Source organism: Hyperolius riggenbachi, chromosome 6 (genome assembly GCF_040937935.1).
Source record: "Hyperolius riggenbachi isolate aHypRig1 chromosome 6, aHypRig1.pri, whole genome shotgun sequence".
NCBI lineage: Eukaryota > Metazoa > Chordata > Amphibia > Anura > Hyperoliidae > Hyperolius > Hyperolius riggenbachi.
This window is the reverse complement of record NC_090651.1, coordinates 172,750,596-172,767,312: the sequence shown is the minus strand read 5'-3', so window position 1 is coordinate 172,767,312 and position 16,717 is coordinate 172,750,596. Positions and strand designations below refer to the sequence as shown.

Here is a 16,717-nt window from a genome sequence, read left to right as displayed (position 1 = left end):
GTAGTCTAGAAACCAAATGCCTCAAAATGACCTGTGAATAAGACGTTGGGCCCCTTAGCGCACCTAGGCTGCAAAAAAAGTGTTACACATGTGGTATCGCCATACTCAGGAGAAGTAGTATAATGTGTTTTGGGGTTTATTTTTACACATACCCATGCTGGGTGGGAGAAGTATCTCTGTAAATGACAATTTTTTTTTTATTTTTTTTTTACACACAATTGTCCATTTACAGAGATATTTCTCCCACCCAGCATGGGTATGTGTAAAAATACTCCCCAAAACACATTATACTACTTCTCCTGAGTACGGCGATCCCACATGTGTAACACTTTTTTGCAGCCTAGGTGCGCTAAGGCAGTGTTTCTCAACATTTTATTGGTATGTACACCTTTTAAAACCCTGTACTCACCAAGTACCCCCTGGCATAGTAAACATTATCTCAAGTACCCCTTGACAAATATATTTTTAATCATAGTACATAATAATTGGTTCTAAACCATTTCCAAGCATTTATTTTTGCTTTTAATTAGCTAAAATACTAATTTGGTGTTGTTTATATAGGATTTATCATATTCTAAAACTCTAAATTTGTAATACTTGGTTAATTATATCAAGTCCGAGTACCCCCTGGAACCATCAGAAGTACCCCCTGGGGTACGCGTACCGCACGTTGAGAACCTAGGCGCTAAGGGGCCCAACGTCCTATTCACAGGTCATTTTGAGGCATTTGGTTTCTAGACTACTACTCACGGTTTAGGGCCCATAAAATGCCAGGGCAGTATAGGAACCCCACATGTGACCCCATTTTAGAAAGACACCCCAAGGTATTCCGTTAGGAGTATGGTGAGTTCATAGAAGATTTTATTTTTTGTCACAAGTTAGTGGAAAATTACACTTTGTGAAAAAAAAAAAAAAGAAAAGAAAATCAATTTCCGCTAACTTGTGACAAAAAATAAAATCTTCTATGAACTCACCATACTCCTATTGGAATACCTTGGGGTGTCTTATTTCTAAAATGGGGTCACTTGTGGGGTTCCATGTGAGCTATCTTCAGGGCCGCCATCTGGGGGGGGGGGGACAATCAACACTACAGTGACGGGCCCCAAGCTCCCAGGGCAGGCACCTGTTGTATTTGTCCCCGGGTCTGGTCTCTCTCCCCGCTTCTCTGCTCCGTAGTTAAAACACCCTCCAGTTCTTTTAGAGATGATGGTGGCAGAAATCGACTTCTTACTTGAATCTCTAATAACAACCATTAATGCTCAATAATGTTGAGGTCTGGGGGGGATTGTGGTGGCCAGATGAGATGGTCAACTTCATTAGACTGTTCCTCGTGTCATTCTTTAACAATTCTAGCTGTATGGATTGGGGCATTATCATCTTGAAAGATGGCATTCCCCTCTGGAAACAGTTCTTGAACCATAGGATGAACTTGGTCGCCCAAAATTTCTAAATGTTCTCGGCTGTTAATTCTTCCATGAAGGGAAATCATTGGCCCGTCGGATTTCTAAGAAATAGCACCCCAGATCATCACAGAACCCCCGCCATGTTTTACGGTTGGGAGAAGGCAGTCTGGATGAAATGCTTCTTTCGGCTGTCTCCAAACGTACACTCGGCCGGAGGTCGGAAATAAGGTAAATGCTGATTCGTCAGAGAAAATAAAATATTTCCACTGCTCGAGGGACCAATTCTGGTGGTTTTTACACCACTCTAAACGCTTTTAAACATTTGTCTTTGAGAGCAGAGGTGTTTCCATTATTTTGTCCAACTCCTGTAGTACGATACACAAGTAGGAAGAGCCCTGCCTAAGGCTTACAATGTAAAGGGAGGCATGTCTATTAACGTGTTTGGTGATGTCATTGTTAATCCATATATATGGTTTACGGTTTCTGCATCATATTGCATTACATTTGAATAGGATGTTTTGGTCTGCAATTCTACTCTCTGCCAGCGGGTGGTGTGGTCTGACAATCTATATCTTTTATACCTCCTACATCTTATTGCATTATACTTATATAGATGTGCATTGTCTGCATCTTTGCTCTCTACCACCGGGTGGCGTGGATCTGCAGCCCACATCCCTCTGAAACATCTCCTTATATGGCCTTTCCATTTCTCTGAGGTTTGCTCTCCACACTGGTTTTTCCTCTTCCTCCTGGCTTGCATCATTTCCGGCAGCTGGAGATGATGCAGGGAGTGGCTCACCCTTCTCTTCCTTATTTAAAAGCTGCAATGGCGGCGACACAGCACGGCTATCCACCTCACCTTTCAAAGCAGAGTGACGACCGCGGAGCATGTGGGCGATGTCCTGAGGGGATATTTCCGGCTTTCCAAGCCAGTCTGAGCCTGCCTCTCTTTATACCCGGCTAAGTATATCCTCTACTTATTCACTTCCTTGCAGACCCTATAGGCTGCTTCTACTTGGTTATTAGTAGGGATGGGACGATGAATCCGGCGAATCCACAAATCCCTCAAATATTAGGAAATAATCGAGATTTGTGGAATCGAATCCTGACGCCATTTTCCGTTCGCTGAATCCCGATGCTGCATTGTCACGCATCCGCCGCTTCACCCGCTCGCAATTGTCCTCCTCCCGCTCCCCATGCCGCCTCCGCTCGCCCTCTGCATAAATAAGAAGCAGCCTCTCACCTCCAGTGTGGAGCCCGGAGCGGCAGACCTCCTGCAGACTTCCTTATTCCCCCTAGTGACCGGCTCTTACTACGCGTCATCAGTAAGAGCCGGTCCGGTGGCCACTAGGGGGAACTAGGAAGTGAAGGGAGAAGTCTGCCGCTCCGGGCTCCACGCTGATGCTGGAGGTGAGGCTGCTTCTCCTTATTTATGCAGGGGGACAAGCGGAGGAGGCTGCGGGGGGAGGGAGGAGGATATGTGCCACCCATACGAAGCCCCCATAGCCTGCTATCTATACTGAAGCCCCCATACGAAGCCCCCATAGCCTGCTATCTATACTGAAGCCCCCATAGCCTGCTATCTATACGAAGCCCCCATAGCATGCTATCTATACTGAAGCCCCCCATACGAAGCCCTCCATAGCCTGCTATCTATACTGAAGCCCCCCATACTGAAGCCCCCCATAGCCTGCTACCTATACTAAAGCCCCCCATAGCCTGCTACCTATACTAAAGCCCCCATAGCCTGCTAACTATACTGAAGCCCCCCATACTGAAGCCCCCCATAGCCTGCTAACTATGCTGAAGCCCCCCATAGCCTGCTAACTATACTGAAGCCCCCCATACTGAAGCCCCTTCATAGCCTGCTACCTATACTGAAGCCCCTTCATAGCCTGCTACCTATACTGAAGCCCCCCATAGCCTGCTACCTATACTGAAGCCCCCCATAGCCTGCTACCTATACTGAAGCCCCCCATAGCCTGCTACCTATACTGAAGCCCCCTATACTGAAGCCCCCCATAGCCTGCTACCTATACTGAAGCCCCCCCATAGCCTGCTACCTATACTGAAGCCCCCCATAGCCTGCTACCTATACTGAAGCCCCCCATAGCCTGCTACCTATACTGAAGCCCCCCATAGCCTGCTACCTATACTGAAGCCCCCCATAGCCTGCTACCTATACTGAAGCCCCCCATAGCCTGCTACCTATACTGAAGCCCCCCATAGCCTGCTACCTATACTGAAGCCCCCCATAGCCTGCTACCTATACTGATGCCCCCCCCCCCCCCATAGCCTGTTACCTATACTGAAGCCCCCCATAGACTGTTACCTATACTGAAGCCCCCCATAGCCTGTTACCTATACTAAAGCCCCCCATAGCCTGTTACCTATACTGAAGCCCCCCATAGCCTGTTACCTATACTGAAGCACCCCCATAGCCTGTTACCTATACTGAAGCCCCCCATAGCCTGTTACCTATACTGAAGCCCCCCATAGCCTGTTACCTATACTGAAGCCCCCCATAGCCTGTTACCTATACTGAAGCCCCCCATAGCCTGTTACCTATACTGAAGCCCCCCATAGCCTGTTACCTATACTGAAGCCCCCCATAGCCTGCTGCCTATATTGAAGTCCCCTTACCCAGCTACCTATACTGAAGCCCCCCATAGCCTGCTAACTATACTGAAGCACCCCCATAGCCTGCTGCCTACATTGAAGCCCCCCCATAGCCTGCTACCTATACTGAAGGCCCCTATACCCTGCTACCTATACTGAAGGCCCCTATACCCTGCTGCCTATACTGAAGGCCCCTATACTCTGCTGCCTATACTGAAGAGCCCTATACCCGGCTGCCTATACTGAAGGCCACTATACCCGGCTGCCTATACTGAAGGCCACTAAACCCGGCTGCTATACCCAGCTACTTATACTGAAGCCCCCCATAACCTGCTAACTATACTGAAGCCCCCCATAGCCTGCTACCTATACTGAAGCCCCCTATACCCTGCTACCTATACTGAAGGCCCCTATACCTTACTACCTATACTGAAGGCCCCTATACCCTGCTACCTATACTGAAGGTCCCTATACCCTGCTACCTATACTGAAGGCCCCTATACCCTGCTACCTATACTGAAGGTCCCTATACCCTGCTACCTATACTGAAGGTCCCTATACCCTGCTACCTATACTGAAGGTCCCTATACCCTGCTACCTATACTGAAGGTCCCTATACCCTGCTACCTATACTGAAGGTCCCTATACCCTGCTACCTATACTGAAGGTCCCTATACCCTGCTACCTATACTGAAGGTCCCTATACCTTACTACCTATACTGAAGGCCCCTATACCTTACTACCTATACTGAAGGCCCCTATACCCTGCTACCTATACTGAAGGCCCCCATAGCCTGCTACCTATACTGAAGCCCCCTATACCCTGCTACCTATACTGAAGGCCCCTATACCTTACTACCTATACTGAAGGCCCCTATACCCTGCTACCTATACTGAAGGCCCCTATACCCTGCTGCCTATACTGAAGGCCCCTATACCCTGCTGCCTATACTGAAGGCCCCTATACCCTGCTGCCTATACTGAAGGCCCCTATACCCGGCTGCCTATACTGAAGGCCACTATACCCGGCTGCCTATACTGAAGGCCACTATACCCGGCTGCCTATACTGAAGGCCACTATACCCGGCTGCCTATACTGAAGGCCACTATACCCGGCTGCCTATACTGAAGGCCACTATACCCGGCTGCCTATACTGAAGGCCACTATACCCGGCTGCCTATACTGAAGGCCACTATACCCGGCTGCCTATACTGAAGGCCACTATACCCGGCTGCCTATACTGAAGGCCACTATACCCGGCTGCCTATACTGAAGGCCACTATACCCGGCTGCCTATACTGAAGGCCACTATACCCGGCTGCCTATACTGAAGGCCACTATACCCGGCTGCCTATACTGAAGGCCACTATACCCGGCTGCCTATACTGAAGGCCACTATACCCGGCTGCCTATACTGAAGGCCACTATACCCGGCTGCCTATACTGAAGGCCACTATACCCGGCTGCCTATACTGAAGGCCACTATACCCGGCTGCCTATACTGAAGGCCACTATACCCGGCTGCCTATACTGAAGGCCACTATACCCGGCTGCCTATACTGAAGGCCACTATACCCGGCTGCCTATACTGAAGGCCACTATACCCGGCTGCCTATACTGAAGGCCACTATACCCGGCTGCCTATACTGAAGGCCACTATACCCGGCTGCCTATACTGAAGGCCACTATACCCGGCTGCCTATACTGAAGGCCACTATACCCGGCTGCCTATACTGAAGGCCACTATACCCGGCTGCCTATACTGAAGGCCACTATACCCGGCTGCCTATACTGAAGGCCACTATACCCGGCTGCCTATACTGAAGGCCACTATACCCGGCTGCCTATACTGAAGGCCACTATACCCGGCTGCCTATACTGAAGGCCACTATACCCGGCTGCCTATACTGAAGGCCACTATACCCGGCTGCCTATACTGAAGGCCACTATACCCGGCTGCCTATACTGAAGGCCACTATACCCGGCTGCCTATACTGAAGGCCACTATACCCGGCTGCCTATACTGAAGGCCACTATACCCGGCTGCCTATACTGAAGGCCACTATACCCGGCTGCCTATACTGAAGGCCACTATACCCGGCTGCCTATACTGAAGGCCACTATACCTTGCAAACTATAGTGAAGGCCCCTATACCTTGCTAGCTATACTGAAGACACCTTTACCTAGCTACTTATACTGCGGGCAACTATACCATGGATCGCACAATTCTTATGTGCAGGATTCGTTAGATTCGGGATTCGAAAGGTTCGAGATATTCGAGAACCTTTTTAGATTCGGATTTGAAGAAATTGTGGATTCGTCCCATCCCTAGTTATTAGTGACTTTGACAGTATTTAAATTGCACTTTCTTTCACATTGGTTTTATTGCTCAAAGATGTTATACAAAATCTCAATGGTATCCAAAAGGTTAAGAAAGTACAAGCATTATTGGTCAATACAGTGGAAATATGATACAATGTATCCAATATAACCAGTTTCACATGACATGAGTCCTGGAAAGAGATCCTTAACTTTGCAAATTAAGTACCTGTTAACTTGTACAATGCTGCAATAAATGTATAATATTTTACAAAGCAACTTAGATAAGTCTTATATAAGATTTTGCAAAGAAGATTTACACCAAAGGTCTATAAGGGCAATAACATGTTAGAACTAAAGGAGTAAATAACAAAAATTCAACTAACAAATTCTGTTTAAGAAATGGTACCTGTCCGTGCATGGGACCAATCGTCCCACAACCTATGAAATTTCTCAACAGTGTCCTGCATCGTACATAAGATATAATTAGTAAGCATTATGCTGTCTACCCTGGTCAGGGCCAGTTCGAACTGGAGACTAGTTTTCTTCCAGGAAAGGGCTATTACCCATAACATTGCCCCTAATAGTGCAAAGTATACTCTTTTCCATTTTTTGGGAATCTCATTATTTGGGGTCAAAAACAGGGCCTGCACTGGGGTTAAAGTAATTGGTTTGAAGATTAGCTTTTCCAGCAGATCTTTGGCTTCAGCCTAAAAGGTTATTGCTACTGTGCATTCCCAGAATATGTGTAACATGGTACCTTGGTGTTGACAGTTTCGAAAACAGTGAGGAGGTACTTGAGAAAGAAATTTATGTAACTTTGCGGGTGTTCTGTACCATCTGAGCATCACCTTTAGCACAGTATCTCTTACTGTTGCAGTTTTAGTAGCCTGTTTAAGATGCTGGAAAATCTTATTCCATTGAGGGATATCTAGTTCAGTCTGGAGTTCCTCTTCCCATTGTATCATACTTTTTGATTTGGATTCGGCATAAATTCCAATGAATTGCATATAGAACGGAAATAACTCCTTAGAAAGGTTGATCTGATAGATATTGATTCTCAAAATAAGTCGCGTTGTATCGGCTTCCATGCGTAGAATTTTTAATAAAAAAGTGTTTAAGTTGGCAATATCTAAAATGTTCTTCCCATGGAATGTTTTTATTAAATCGTAGAAGGGAAAAAGGCAGAAATTTATCGTGAATCCAAAATCTATTTGAGGTAGTCTATAAATTCTCTTTCCACCATCTAAAAGCAGAATCATCTGTAAATGCTGGGAGGAATTCTGGGTGCCCAATAAAAGACAATTTAGGAGCAAAAGTGGATTTTAGGTTAAATTTAGAGTAATTATTATGCCATAAGCGTAATGTATCGGCCACAATAAGATTAAGAGACTTAATGTTCTTTACATAATGCTTTGATAGGTAGGGCAAAGTTTGAATGTTATAGGGAAGTATTGAGTCGGTTTCAGATTGAATCCACTGAATGTTAAGATTAGGACGAAACCAGTATAACATCTGGGAAAATCTTGTAGCTAACAAATACGTCCATAGGTGAGGAACCCCAGCTCCCCCAGATATAGGCAGCCTATATAACGTAGACCCCAAATGAATTTATTAATAACCTTCTGAAGCTGAGAAATAAGATTTTTCCCAGGAGTCAAAGGAATTGCCCTAAACATGTATAGAATTCGTGGCAAAACCACCATTTTAACCGCTGTTATTTTACCTATCCAGGAAATCCTGTATTTGGACCATTCTAATAATGTTTGGATATGGAGTTGAGGAGAGGAGTATAGTTTGTTGATAATAAAGAAGCAAATAGTGCTGGGAGTTTAATTCCCAAATAGGACATACTCTTTTCTTGCCATTTAAAATTAAAATTAGCTTGATATAGTTTTACTACCTGATGAGGAAGGTTAATTGGCATAGCTTGTGATTTTGTCACATTCACGTGTAATCCGGATAATAGCCCAAACTGTTCTAGTAAGGGTAACAATGTAGGCATAGAGGTTAATGGCTGTGATAGAAATAAAAGGAAATCATCAGCATAAAAACTGGCTTTAAACTCTACTCCATTGAGCTCATATCCCTTGATGTTCGGGTTGTGTTGGATCGCAAGGGATAGGGGTTCAAGAGCAAGAGAAATTAATAATGGGGATAGAGGACACCCCTGACGAGTGCCTCTTCCTAATAAAATTGGCTCTGAAAATAATCCCAGAATTCTAATACGAGTTAGAGGGGTATTGTAGAGGGCTGTAATCCCCGACATAAAATTCCCTGAAAAACCCATTTTCCCAAGAACCTTATAAAGGTAAGACCAGGTGACCGAATCGAAAGCTTTCTGAAGATCCAATCCCAGCATGAGAAGTCTATTATTATTTAACTGTGCATCTTGCAAAATATTACAGGCCAGGCGAATATTATCAATTGTTTGTCTTTGTGGCATAAAACCCGTCTGTGGTGAGGATACCAGAGAAAGAATGATCTGTGAGAGGCGGGTTGCCAAAACCTTTGAAAACACCTTGATGTCATTATTTATTAATGAGATTGGCCTGAAGTTCTGAGGAAGTGTGTGATCTAAGGAGGGTTTTGGAATCAATGTCATATTGGCTTGAGTCATATCTTCTGGGAATTTATGGCCTGAGAGAACTTCGTTATACATGTCCACCATATAAGGAATCAATGTTTGAGAGAATTTTTTGAAATAACTGCTAGTGAAGCCGTCAGGGCCTGGTGATTTTTGTGCTTTTAAAGAGTTAATTGCATCATAAACTTCCTTATTTGTAAAGGGTAAATTCAGGCTGTCTAATTGATCTTGTGGCAAAGAGGGAATAGGTAGTGACTCTAGCCAATTGTCAATTTGAGTGGATGGGATGGAGGTAGGGGGTGCAAAAAGTTTGGAGTAATACTCCACAAAAATAGTTAAACCCTTCTCTGGGATAACTTCCAAACTTCCTTTTTTGTTTTGTAATCGATATACGTGGGGGGGTTTGTAATATTGCGTTAATTTACGAGCAAACATTGTACTTGATGTATTGCTATGTAATAGGAATTTAGTTTTTGCAAATTTCAGGGTCTTTACTTTTTCAGATAATAATTTATCTAGCTCTAGTCTCCTCTCACGGATCATTGCGACTGTAGCCATCCCCTCCCCAGATTCATGTTGCTTGTATAAGTTATCAAGTTCTTTTGTAAGAAGTAGAATTTTTGACAGCCTATCTCTTTTCCTCCTTATTGCAAGACCAATCAGCTTACCCCGTATAACCGTTTTATGTGCTGCCCACAAGGTGGTGGCTGAAACCTCTCCATTGTTATTATGAATGAAATATTCCTACAAAGCTTCATGTATATAATCCGTAATCGATTGGTCTTGTAAAAGAAGATCATTCAGTCTCCAGGATAAAGGGGAGAATGGAACACCAAATCCTGAAAAATGTCCTGATACAATATGGTGATCAGACCATACACTTGTATGAATCTCAGAGTGTTTTGCTACCAAAATAGGAGACACAAAAATGTAGTCTAAGCGAGCATAAACCTGGTGTGGGTGTGAAAAATGTGTAGCTTTTATCTCCCATGTATTTTTTTTTTTTAATACATTTTTATTGAAGATTGTCATATAACATTTGACAACGTTTCTAAAATTCACAGCCGAAAATAAATAAATATATCTATATATATATATATATATATATATATATATATATATATATATATATATATATATATATATATATATATATATATATATATATATATATATATATATATATATATATATATATATATATATATATATATATATATATATATATATATATATATATATATATATATATATATATATATATATATATATATATATATATATATATATATATATATATATATATATATATATAATATATATATTTTTTTTTTTTTTTTTTTTTTTTTTTTTTTTTTTTTTTTTTTCCAACAGTAATCATTTACAACCTTCAACTTTTCTCTTTTATAGTAGATATCATACCATGAGAAAGAAAAGAAAACCATTTCTCCATTAGACGAGTACATAATAGGGTTCTTAAGAGGTGCATAGAAATTAGTAAAGTTTTAACATCTCTACCTATTCTTAGCCTCTCAGGCAAAGCGGATTCATTGCAACATCATCCAGAGTTTATCAATTATGGATCCGTCATATTATTCTCCACCTTTTCTAGATGCAACACGTTTCCCTTTCGGCAGATTAATATCAGTATACATTATATAGACTCAACCTGTAACATCTATTCTACCCCCCCTAACTATATACAATATTAGTGTCTCCGTCACATATTATCTCCCTCCAGAATTCCCCCACGTCTCATTATTCTTTCAAAGATTTATTTCTCCTATTATTAGACTTCAAGTACCCCCAGATATCCACCTATTTTTTGCTTTAGGTATCAGGCAGTGTTTTGTAAAGCAGTCATCACGCTCTTAATCAGCTCTCTAGAGCATTCTTTTTCTAAATAAGCCCTCCAAGTTTTAAAGAACTTCTTTAGAGAATGCTTCTTTTCTCATTCAATATTTAGGCTTTCTAAATGCATGAGGTGATCTATTATTTCTTTCAGCAAATTTTCGGTAAACACAGTAGATTGTAACCAATGACGCAATATGAGCTTCTTGGTAGCAAGCAACACCATATGTTCTATTCTAGATAGATTTAGTTTGTTCTCCTTCCAAAAAATCAGGGCTATGTAGCAGACAGAAGAGGGGATGTAATGCTCTATTTTTTCCATGAATTCTCCGTAGGAGATCCAATGCCATAGCCCAAAGTGATTGTATAGATTCACAGGACCATAGCATGTGATCCAAATCTGGGGAGAGGGAGGAACATTTAGGGCAACCATGTAGTCCAGCCGTATTTCCAGAGTGACGGTAGGGTCCTTTTATTGGTATATATGCTCTATGAATAATCTTATATTGCATTTCCCGCCAATCAGCACTAATGATAGTTTTCCTAGTAAGATTCCAAGCTAAAATGACAGATTCTTGAACCTCCTCCAAAGAATTCCCACTCAAGTTGGACCATTTGGAGAGATGATTAGTAAGTCCATACCTCCTACTTAATTGTCTATCCCTAATAAAGGAGTATATCCACGAAAGGGATTGTTTACCATCTAATCCTGACAGCATGTCTTCAAATCTCTGATTTATGGGTAAAACCCCGTTTCTTCCCATCACTGATTCAAAATAACTTTTAAGTTGGGAGTAATAAAAGTGGTGAGTTGACATAAAAGGATATTGTTTTTTAATGTCTTCAAAGTTTTGGAAAGACCCTGCGGGTGTCAGAAATGAGGACAAGAGAACTACTACTTTTTTTTTTCCATATTTGAAAGACAGCATGCATATCACCCGGAAGGAACCCAGGGTTGCCCACCAACGGAGCTCGTTGAGATAGTTGACCTGTTAATTTAAACAGTTTCCTGGATTCCCTCCAGGCAAGCACAGTGTCTCGCAGCACTAAATTTTTTTTTATATAAGAAGGCAAAAGTGAAAGTTTAGTATGGAGTACACCCTGTAGAGACCAAGGCAGTACCATTTCCGACTCCAGGGGAGTATTAGAATAGTGAATGGAATTTCCCATCCAATCCCTTATATGTCGAAATAGTGAGGCCAAGTTATAACCTCTGATATCAGGAAAATTGAATCCTAATTGGTCAGCTGATTTTTTTAGCTTGGATAAGGCGATTCTAGGCTTTTTACCAGACCATAAAAATTTTACAAAAGCTGATTCCAAAGTCACAATATCTTTATGACGCATCAGAATAGGTATAGTCTGGAGGGGATACAGCAAACGTGCAAAACTGATCATCTTGATCAAATATATTCTTCCGCTTAAAGATATCGGGAAATGTTCCCATCTATGTAGTTCAGCTTTGATTTTATCTATAAGGGGAGCATAGTTAAGTTGATATAGACGACCAGAATCCCTCGGTATTTTTATCCCCAAGTATGTAATAAATTCAGCAGCTCCCTTAATTCCTCTCAAACTAAGCCATTCTTTATGTTTCTCATAAAAATGTTTAGATAGGAAGAGCAGTTCACTTTTGTGATAGTTTATAACCAATCCCAGGGGCGTAGCAATAGGGGGTGCAGCGGTAGCGACCGCATCGGGGCCCTTGGGCCAGAGGGGCCCCGAAGGTCCCTCCCTCAACTACAGTATTAGCTCTCTATTGGTCCTGTGCTCATAATAATCACTTCTATATATACATTGAGTAGTGGTAAACATTAACAAGCTCTTCTCCATCCCCTTCTTGCACCTCTGACGCTGTAGTTGCCATTGGCAGGTTTTGGTGCGCCGTATCAATTGTTATGTATAGAGTGCCTGGGGGGCCCCATTGTAAAACTTGCATCGGGGCCCACAGCTCCATAGCTACGCCACAATCCCGAAAAAGCTCCAAACATTTTAATATGTGTCATTATTTTAGTCAAGTCTCTTTTTGGGTTATATAAGAATAGCAGAAGATCATCCGCAAATAGAGCAGACTTTACATGACAGGCCCCAATTTGTATACCTTCAAATATGTCCAATGAGCTTAGGGCGCGAGACAGGGGTTCCAGGGCCAAATTAAATAATAATGGAGATAAGGGGCATCCTTGCCTCGTTCCCCGTCTCAACGATACACTCGCTCCCATCCCCTCCAGTAAGGACACCTTAGCTTCAGATTTGTCATACATAGCCAAAATATAGGACATAAATTTTGCCTCAAACCCAAATGCCGACATTACTCTATGAAGCCATGGCCATTCGACGCTATCGAAGGCCTTCTCAGCATCTAATGCCAAGAAGGCCTCCGACCCAGTCTCACTTCCCCCCAGCCGGCAATGTTCCAAGATAGACAAAGCTTTTCTTATGTTGGACACCGCACTACGTCCCTGAACGAATCCTACTTGATTGTCCATAATTAGATTGGGAAGTAGAGCTGCCAGTCTATCTGCCATAATCTTGGATGCAAATTTAATATCCTGATTAAGGAGTGAGATCGGCCTATAGGAGGCTGGATCTTCTGGTTCCTTGCCAGGCTTCGGAATCAATTTAATATGTGCCAAATTGGCTGTAGGGGGGAATGTCTGTGTCGAAATAATTTTGTTATATAGAGAGGTTAAACATGTTGTAACTTGTGGTCTCAATAATCGATAAAATTCAGACGTGAGTCCATCCGGACCTGGAGCTTTCCCTAACGTCGAATGTTTGATTACCTGATCTACTTCTTTTTCCGTAATATCGGCATTTAAGTATTCCAAATCTCCCTCCGAAAGTTTCGGCAATGTAATCTTCCCCAAATACTCTTCCATACTCACAGAGTCTACTCCCTTGGATTTATATAATCTTTCATAGAAAGAAGTAAGTATACCAATCACCTCTTTATGTCCTGATCGCAGTTTACCTTGTGAATCTTTTAGTGAGTGGATATGACTGGGGGCCCACCCAGATTTAGTTAAATTGGCAAGAAATTTTCCTGACTTATTAGCTAATTTGAAGAACTTTGCTGCTCTATATGATCGAAAGGTTTTATCATATCTTTACAACCAGAGATCACACTCTTTTTTTTTAGCATTTAGCCATGATTGACGGTTAATGTCTGAGGAGTGTTCTAGATATGTTAGATAGGCTATTCTGACTTTGCCACATGCCTGAGTGTAGTTCTCCAGCGCTTTTTTCTTATATGATGCGACATGTCCTATAATACGTCCCCTTAGGACTGCCTTAGCAGCTTCCCAGTAAAGGATTGGCTCCCTGCGGTGTTGTCTATTGTCTTCAGAATATTCCCACCACCAACTAGTGATGAGAGACGCAAATTGTTCGTCATTATAGAGATATTATCTCCCATGTTGAACGTTCTCCAGAGATCCGTCAGTTGAAAAGATTTATGACGACCTGTCAGGGCTCTGGGGAAGGTTCTGCTATACTCAGACGGTTTGCTTCTGTCTGCTACCGGGTTGTGCACACAGTTGAAGTCACCAGCTACTATTGAATGTGTAGAGTGATAACATTCCAGCTTATCATACACCATTTTGAAAAATTCCGCTTGTGAAGTGGGGGTAGCATAAATGTTACAAAAGGTGATATCCTTTCCCCTCAATTGTCCTTGTACGATAATAAATCTACTCTCTGGGTCCTTGTAAATATGTGAAGGTTCAAAAAACACTCTGTTATGCATGAGTATAGCAACACATCTAGTCTTAGTGGTATAAGAAGTATAATAACATTTGGAAAATGCTTTATCCATGTATTTTAAAGGATCAGTTTTGGCAAAATGGGTTTCTTGTTAGAAGATTATATCCACTTTAAGCGATTTTATATTGAAGGAAAGCTTTTTACGTTTTGTCTGGGAATTGAATCCCTGGACATTATGTGATAAAATTTGTAACGCAGTGGTTCGAGGTGGCCTTACCAGACCAGGGATACGACTATTCTCCGTCCTCTCAGCTAACTGGACCAAAAAGATGTGTACGACCAGGGTAGACAGCATAAATACTCTGCAGGCACCAGAAAAGAACCAATAACCTACTAGGTCAAATGAAATAAACTTAAACATATTAACGTTGCACAGAAAAGGAAAAAAGAACATAGCAAGCATAGATAACATATAAATCATGAGCAATTAAGCATCAAATCTTCACTTCCGAGCCAGCTCCAAAACAGGGGCTTGTGTACTCGGAAAAACCTTTATCACACACCGAAGGAAGGGATCAAAAGGGGGGACCACTAAAGCACGAGCGAGAGCCTAGGAGCAAACCGCTACTCCATGGGAGTTTAATGAAGTGATTTATCCCCTAAATGAAGGTCAAAAAGAGAGAGGTCCACCAGAAGCAATACAGGCCTTAATCAGGGTCATCCGTGGATTGGAGATTTCTAATTCTTCTTGATTTAGAGGGTGTCCAGATGGGGGAAAGAGCTCTAAGGTTCTTGCGTGGCGGTGTGAAAGGCAAATGTTCCAGTACCAGTTTTGTAAGGAGATGCTTTCCCTCTGATGGAGTAGATGCGGACAAAGTAGTTCCGTTATGGGGAACCAGTAAACGAAAAGGGAAGCCCCAACGATACTTGATCTGCGCCTTAACGAGAGCGGCTGTGATACCTTTCATTTTCCGTCGGCGTTCAAGAGTCACCGGTGAAACATTTTAGAAAATCTGAATCCGGCTACCTTCATATTCGATTGAGAGTTGCTCCCTTGAGGCTTTTAGGATGCTTTCTTTAATGAGGTAGTCCTTCAGGCATAACACCACATTACGTGGAGGCATATCCGGGCCTGGTTGTGCTCGTAAGGCTCGGTGCATGCGATCGCATATGAAAGCTCCCTCCTTTGCATCCGGGAGAAGGGCCGCAAAGATGGCGGTGATATGTGGTTCCAGATCTGAAAAAGAGTCCAATAGTCCCCTCACCCGGAGATTATTCCTCCTGTTACGATTATCTAGATCCTCGGTCCGCCCTTCTAAAGAGGTCACAGTTTCTTGCAAATGCTCGTGTTCCGCGCGTAAAGATTGATGGTCTGTTAATAAGTCGTCATGCTTACTATCAAGTATGTCTGTGCGGCCTCCAAGTGACGCAATCACCGACATCAGAGTGGACTCTGTTTTGTGTTGCTCTGCTTGGAACTTGGTGATCAGTTTTGCGCACATGTTTTCAAGGCTGTCCTCCAAGTCTTGCTTGGTCAGGCCCTTGCTCCGTTCCGGTCGAGCTGTTGTCCACTCTGGGCAGGATTCCGCTTGCGAGCCCTGGGAGGGAGTAGGAGAGCCGCGGCCATCTTGTGACGACATGGTGGAATCACGCGGCCTTAAGAAGTAATCTCTGACAAGCCTCTGCTGGGGTTCAACTCTCTTCTTTCTCTTCGGAGACATGCACGAGTGATCCTGCTCGAGGGTGCTATTGTTTCTGGTCGTTAGTGTCGGATTAGCCTCGGTAAGCGGTGAAATATGCTCAGTTAAGCAAGAGCTACATCGGGTTGCGTCCTCCACCCAGCTCGCCGCGCATGCGCCCCTCTTAAATTGCACTTTCAGTTTGATAGGTTGCACAGTTCAGGTTTATTGAATATGATGAATGGTTGTTTGTGTAAATATATGGCACTATATGCACTTTTATGGTCCCAAGCAGGGCTGATATGCACTGTTATACACAGGTTTTTGCACTTTATTATTCTTACTGAACCCGGGTTCATCCACGAGGGGCTCATCCTCTGAGCCCCCAGTGGTTACAGGTTGTACATCCACTGAGGTTGAACATAATAGATTATTATATCTAGCAGGCCAAGTATGTTGAATATGGCTGGAAATACAATACTATGCTGTTTTTAGATGTTTTTAAAAAAAAAAAATTGTGTATCATTGATATGTGTTTTCAAAGATTTTAAT

The 16,717-nt window shown here is 42.8% G+C and overlaps 1 protein-coding gene across 7 annotated transcripts in view; it reads left to right on the top strand.

Moving 5' to 3' along the window:
* CENPM (centromere protein M) overlaps positions 1 to 16,717 on the top strand; it is a 194,797-nt gene that overhangs the window by 118,126 nt on the left and 59,954 nt on the right. The window lies entirely within an intron of this gene.